Source organism: Salmo salar, chromosome 18 (genome assembly GCF_965601325.2).
Source record: "Salmo salar chromosome 18, fSalSal1, whole genome shotgun sequence".
In the NCBI taxonomy this organism is placed as follows: Eukaryota; Metazoa; Chordata; class Actinopteri; order Salmoniformes; family Salmonidae; genus Salmo; species Salmo salar.
This window is the reverse complement of record NC_138308.1, coordinates 64,076,281-64,083,767: the sequence shown is the minus strand read 5'-3', so window position 1 is coordinate 64,083,767 and position 7,487 is coordinate 64,076,281.

Below are 7,487 nucleotides of genomic sequence, written 5' to 3'. Positions count from 1 at the left end.
TTTTCAAAATGGTTGACGAAGTCATCCGCAGAGAGGGAGGAGGGGGGGAGGATTCAGGAGGGAGGAGAAGGTGACAAAGAGCTTCCTAGGGTTTGAGGCAGATGCTTGGAATTTAGAGTGGTAGAAAGTGGCTTTAGCAGCAGAAACAGAGGAAGGAAATGTAGAGAGGAGGGAGTGAAAAGATGCCAGGTCCGCAGGGAGGCTAGTTTTCCTCCATTTCCGCTCGGCTGTCTGGAGCCCTGTTCTGTGAGCTCGCAATGAGTCGTCAAGCCATGGAGCAGGAGCGGAGGACCGAGCCGGCCGGGAGGATAGGGGACATAGAGAGTCAAAGGATGCAGAAAGGGAGGAGAGGAGGGTTGAGGAGGCAGAATCAGGAGATTGGTTGGAGAAGGATTGAGCAGAGGGAAGAGATGATAGGATGGAAGAGGAGAGAGTAGCAGGAGAGAGAGAGCGAAGGTTGCGACGGCGCAATACCATCTGAGTAGGGGCAGAGTGAGTAGTGTTGGAGGAGAGCGAGAGGGAAAAGGATACAAGGTAGTGGTCGGAGACTTGGAGGGGAGTTGCAATGAGATTAGTAGAAGAACAGCATCTAGTATAGATGAGGTCAAGCGTATTGCCTGCCTTGTGAGTAGGGGGGGACGGTGAGAGGGTGAGGTCAAAAGAGGAGAGGAATGGAAAGAAGGAGGCAGAGAGAAATGAGTCAAAGGTAGATGTAGGGAGGTTAAAGTCACCCAGAATTGTGAGGGGTGAGCCATCCTCAGGAAAGGAACTTATCAAGGCGTCAAGCTCATTGATGAACTCTCCAAGGGAACCTGGAGGGCGATAAATGATAAGGATGTTAAGCTTGAATGGGCTAGTGACTGTGACAGCATGGAATTCAAAGGAGGAGATAGACAGATGGGTCAGGGGAGAAAGAGAGAATGTCCACTTGGGAGAGATGAGGATTCCAGTGCCACCACCCCGCTGACCAGATGCTTTCGGGGTATGCGAGAACACGTGGTCAGACGAGGAGAGAGCAGTAGGAGTAGCAGTGTTTTCTGTGGTAATCCATGTTTCCGTCAGTGCCAAGAAGTCGAGGGACTGGAGGGTAGCATAGGCTGAGATGAACTCTGCCTTGTTGGCCGCAGACCGGCAGTTCCAGAGGCAGCCGGAGACCTGGAACTCCACGTGGGTTGTGCGCGCTGGGACCACCAGGTTAGAGTGGCAGCGGCCATGCGGTGTGAAGCGTTTGTATGGCCTGTGCAGAGAGGAGAGGACAGGGATAGACAGACACATAGTTGACAGGCTACAGGAGAGGCTACGCTAATGCAAAGGAGATTGGAATGAAAATTAACTAAACAACTGGAGAAGCGAGAGAGCAGGGCCTCCCTCACTAACCATTCACTGAAACTCAAATATAACTTTTCCAACTTCACTTTCGAAATTATAATTGATGTAAACTACAGTGGTTCAATGTTTCCAGGAATAGGCTCAAACTTAGTTTATTCAGCTAGATAACTTGGTACAGTATTCTTCCGTGAAACCCACCCAGTGCACCGTATCCTATGACGCCGTAGCTAACTAGCATCCAAATAACACACGGTTAGCACCAATACTTGGTTACAACAAACTACCAATGGATCATTCGTGTCCGTGTCTAGTTCCTTTCATAACGCAGAAGTAATTAAACGTTGGCTAGCTAACACAAAGTCAGTCCTGCTAGCTACACAAATAGACTACACAACTCGAAAGTTCAGAAAGTTAAGCTTATGTTGCAAAAATCTTATTGACTAAAAATGATACAGTACTGCTAGCTGGTAGAGTTGGCTAGCTAGCAGTAGCTGCGTTTACCTTTATCTTTGATATAAAGACAACTATGAAGCTAGCTAACATTACACTAATCAAATCGTTCCGTTGTAATGTATTTAGTTTCTACAGTACTGCTAGGTGGTAAAGTTGGCTAGCTAGCAGTGGCTGTGGTGTTGTGGTGTTGACGCCGTTTGGAAAACGGCGTCGCTGCGTCGCTTCGAACGAATACAGCGGCTAGCTAACCTTGTTAGTTTCTCAAAGTTAGTTTCTCAAAGCTACACCTTTAGCTACACCTTTATGCTTGATACAAAGACAGCACAACGCAGGTGGGAAAAGGACCACACTAAGTATGATCCCCAATTAGAGGCAATGATCATCAGCTGCCTCCAATTGGGAACCATACTCACACCAACATAGAAAATAAAAACTAGAACCCCCTAGTCACGCCCTGACCTAAAACACCATAGAGAACCCCGAGGGCTCTCTATGGTCAGGGCGTGACACTGCGGTTCTGTCTGGGGGTGTGCAGTGGGTAGAGGTACCTAAGGCTGTGGGACCTGTCCTCCTGGGTCAACGATCAGACCCTCACCTACAACGTCCACAACGTGAGGAGGGACAACACAGAGGAGGTCCTCCCCATGAGGAAACACCAACAGTAGGTTTTATCAAGAATATAGTATTTACTGTACTATTTTTCTGTATTGTTAATGTTTAAATAATATTGGTATTAGTATTTTCTGTGTTGTTTAAGTAGTACTGTGTATTTTTAAATATTCTTATTTTTGTTTCCGTTTTAGCATGTAATTGGGGACATCTCAATACTCTAAATGTATATCCTCCTCTCATCTCCTCTCCTTCATATTCACTGTTCTATTTACATGGCATAGACGAGATGTGTAGATACCTACTGGGAATTTGCTTCTCCTGCCCTGCCTTTCACATCAATGCAGTTGAAGGCGATGACAAGGAGGAAGGCAGCCACTTTAGACAATTAAGTTGTGCCCCAGGTATCTGCTTTGACGTCTTGATCTTTCCAGGGTCTCTGTCTCCCTCTGGTGACAGCTACGAGGTGTGCAGATCCCTACGGCTCTACACGGTGCAGGTCTGGAACCTGGCCAGGTCAAGGTTCACAGGGTGGCCAGTCAGAGTGGATTACGGTCTCCATGGCAACACCGACATGGCCTTGGCCCATGATATGAAGCTGTACATCCTGACAGACAGAGGGACAGCCACCTTCACTGACACCCCTTCACCCATATTCCAGGTCATCAACTAATTTATCAATTTGCCTGGTATCCATATTGAATCCACTCTGCTCTACACTGTTGTTTCACTTCATGGATTGAAGTCACCTCATTAGTTGACAGTAGTGTACCTGTAGTGAAATATGTGCTCTACATTTGTGACTGCCTAGGTTCGAGCTCAGGTCTCCTGCATGCAACAAGACTATGTTAACCCATTGAGCTAAAGCCTAGTCATTAAGCTTCTGTCACACTTGACTCCATAGACTCTGCTGGTCTATGACCTGTTCAAGAGAAGCTAGCTTAAGAGACAGTCTGGTCTTTACATCATCCCCTGTCCCCGACACAAATAAAGGCTCCTGGTCGAACAGCTACTCCTGGGCTTGTCTGAGACAAGGTGAGAGAGAGTCGGTTACTTGAAACAAGCACCAGCTAACTTAGTCCACTACCTGAAACACCACACTCCAAAAACAGTCCCTCGGAGTCAGTTACTTCAGAGCAATAATACCCTCTAGCATTCTTGCACAGAGGGTATTATTAATTCTTGCACAGCTCAACAATGTTGTGTTCATTGTTGCCCCTAATACGGTTTTCCCCATTGCTGTGAACCGGTTTTGGGATGTGGAAGGCTAACACTTTTTTTAAAACACTTATATTGTCATAACCTATTTTATTTGGACTGTTGGGTGTTATAGGGACCATCTGGTAGTGTGGGACCTAGAGTATGGGTATATCAAAGTGTCCAGCAGCACCGTCAGAGACAGGCAGTCCCGGATACTACCATCATTAAGGAGACCACAGGTAACAAAACCAGAGACTCTACCAGAAAAGTAGTGCAAGCTAAGCTATCTGTCCAAAAATCCAGCATAACTTGTTTTCAGTGTTACTATTTTATTACCTTGCTATTACCCTGTAGTCTAATGCTCTCAATAATTCTGAACACTCCAGTGTTGTAGCTGTAACAATATACACATTTATATTGCCCTGTGGATTACTATTAACCCTAGCTCAGGTGATGCCCTGGGAAGGAAGGACAGAGAGCCACTCTGCTAAGAAGAGGAGGACGAAAAGGGAGGCGCAAAAGGAGCAGCGCAGGTTGGACAGGGAGACATACAACTCCATAGACCAATACCTCCTCGGTGGGGACCAACAGGTAAAGTGTTTGTGTGTGCGCCATGTCTACTATTTTACTTGTGTGCTCTGAATATGTGGCTGGCTCTACAGAGTTTAACTAACCTATGTGATGTCTCTCCATCCCTCTGATCTCCTCTCTACCCCTCTCTATCAACTGGTGGTGTGTTCCTATTTCTCCCACCACCTCAATGTGTTCAGCGTGAAGTCCCAGGAACACCTCCATATCCTGGAGGCCAGGACGTCCTTGCTGACCCGCCACATCATCGCCCTCACTCACCCTGGGGGACATCTGGTCCTGGACAACTACAGCCAGGCTCAACATACACCCTACCTCACCCTCTGGGACCTGCAGAAAGGCACAGTATGTACAGTATCAAGCCAGATTCAAATAACTTTATTGTCCATCTGTGATCACTGTCGACACAATTGTCCATATATGTACACAAGCTACATTATTTGATCTCTCCCCACCCAATTTGTTTTAAATTATTGCATTTTTTAAACTTCTGAAGATAAGGAAATGATTGAAGAATGAGCCTGGAGTCTGTTGTGTGGCGATCACAGATGATGCCAGCAGAGTCGCCTTTGGGGTCACACAAGACTATCTCTGGCTACAGGAGCCTGAGGCTAGGAGTGTCCAACCAGATTTATATCCCTGAGAGAGGAGCAACATCCATTCTACTAGCAGGTAGGACAGAGATTACTTTGGAGTTTCATGCCATTTTTGCCTTTTTAGAGAAATGTGATGATTAGGTTTATGTGCACACATATGGTGCCTTTGGAAAGTATTGACACCCTTTATTTTTTCCACATTTGGTTGTATTACAGCCTGAATTTAAATTTCATTTTTTTTAAAATTACTGGCCTGAACACAATACCCATAATGTAAAAGTGGAATTATGTATTTTTTTCCAATTAATTCCAATCAATTGAGTTAATGTTTTCAACCCCTTTGTTATGGCAAGCCGAAATAAGTTCAGGAGGAGTAAAAATGTGCTTAACAATTTACATAATAAGTTGCATGGACTCTATTCTTAATTCCATTCCTTTACTTAGATTTGTGTGTATTGTTGTGAAATTGTTAGATATTACTGCACAGTTGGAGCTAGAAACACAAGCATTTCGCTACAGCCGCAATAACATCTCCTAAACATATGTATGCGACCAATAAAATTTGATTTGACATTAGTTGCATGGACTCACTGTGTGCAATAATAGTGTTTAACATGATTTTCATATAACTTCCTAATTTCTGTACCCCACATATACAATTATCTGTAAGGTCCCTCAGTCAAGCAGTGAATTTCAACCACAAAGATCAGGGAGGTTTTCCAATGCCTCGCAAAGAAGGGTGAAGTTATTAATTACACTTTGGATGGTGTATCAATACACCCAGTCACTACAAAGATACAGGCGTCCTTCATAACTCAGTTGCCGGAGAGGAAGGAAGCAGCTCAAGGATTTCACCGTGAGGCCTATGGTGACTTTAAAACAGTTATAGAGTTCATTGGCTGTGATAGAAAAATTAGGATGTATCAACATTGTAGTTACACCACAATACTAACTAAATTGACAGAGTGAAAAGAAGGAAGCCTGTACAGAATAAAAAGATTCCAAAACATGAATCTTGTTTACAACAAGGCACTAAAGTAATACTGCAAAGAATGTGGCAAAGCAATTAACTTTTGGTCATGAATACAAAGTGTTATGTTAGGGGCAAAACCAATACAACGCATTACTGAATACCACTTCATATTCAAGCATAGTGGTGTCTGCATCTTGTCATGAGTATGCTTGTAATTGTTAAGGACTGGGGAGTTTTTCAGGATAAAAAAAATAAATGGAATGGCGCTAAACCCAGGAAAAACGTGGTTCAGTCTGATTTCTGCCAGACATTGGGAGATGAATTCACATTTCAGCATGACAATAATCTAAAACAGTAGGCAAAATCTACACTGGAGTTGCTTACCAAGAAGATTGTGAATGTTCCTGAGTGACCCAGTTACAGTTTTGGCTTAAATCTACCTGAAAATCGATGGCAAGACCTGAAAATGGTTGCCTAGCAATGATCATCAATTTATCAGATCTTAAAGAATGTTTTAAAGAATAATGGGCACGTTGCACAATCCAAGTGTGGAAAGCTATTAGAGACTAACTCAGAAATACCCACAGCTGTAATCACTGCCAAATGTGCTTCTACCAAGTATTGACTCAGGGGTGTAAATACTTATGTAAATGAGAGATTATTATAAAAAAAAATTTAATCGCTAAAATTTCTAAAAACATGTTTTCATTGTCATTATGGGGTATTGTGTTGAGATGGGTCAGAAATCGATTTCATCCATTTTGAATTCACGCTGTAACAATAAAATGTGGAAAAAGTCAATGGGTATTAATACTTTCTGAAGCCACGCTCACAGACAAGTGATAGTAACATGTGTGTTAGGTAAAAGTTGAGGGAGTTACAATTTGTTTATTTACTGAGTGCCACTAGTGTGTGACACCCAGGTGATAGTAAAGTGACAATTCATGGCATTTGTGTGTTGATTGTTCACACAGGTGAGCTGATCCTATTTGCCAGCCTGATGAGATCTACCAGTCTCTAAATCTAAACCAACCAACAAAATGTATGAAACAACACACCACTGAGTATGGACCTGCCGCTATGAAACGCAAAGCATGTAAGTTAGGTCAGTGAGAAAAGCTAAATCTAAGAGCCATTGTATGTCCTCTAGCTGTGCATATTCTGCATGTTTGGAGACCTTGAGGAACTCCTTGATTTCAGGCAACGACTCACTGAATCTCCCTAAAAATGTACCTCGGCTCAGCCACCTCGGCTCAGTGTGCTACGCTTCCGTCTCTCCTAAGTGAGCGCGAAATAGCCTCCGCTGTAGGCTTCTTGCTCAAATAGAACACAATCTTCATCTCTTTCATGTTTAACATCTTCCTGCACAAAGCTTGCGGATGAATTACGCAATAATAACTAAAAGTTCGGGAAATAATAATCTCGTTTGCACAATGTAACGAACCCACTAATGCGGCCTACCATAGCGGGTGCCCCATTGGTAGTAATGGAGACAAGCTTACAAAAGGGCAGTTGGAATTTGTTAGCAAACTCCATAAAAGATGGAAAAATATCTTCGCCCCTTGTATGTCCTTGACTGTTGAACATTAAAACAAAGAGATTATAGGCATCGATTTGTGTGGCTGAATTTTAGTTAAAAGTATAATCTCACAATCGACTGGCAAGCACTCCACGATCGACCAGTAGATCACGATCGACTGGTTGGGCACCCCTGCTATAGGACCTGGAGGTCTGCAACA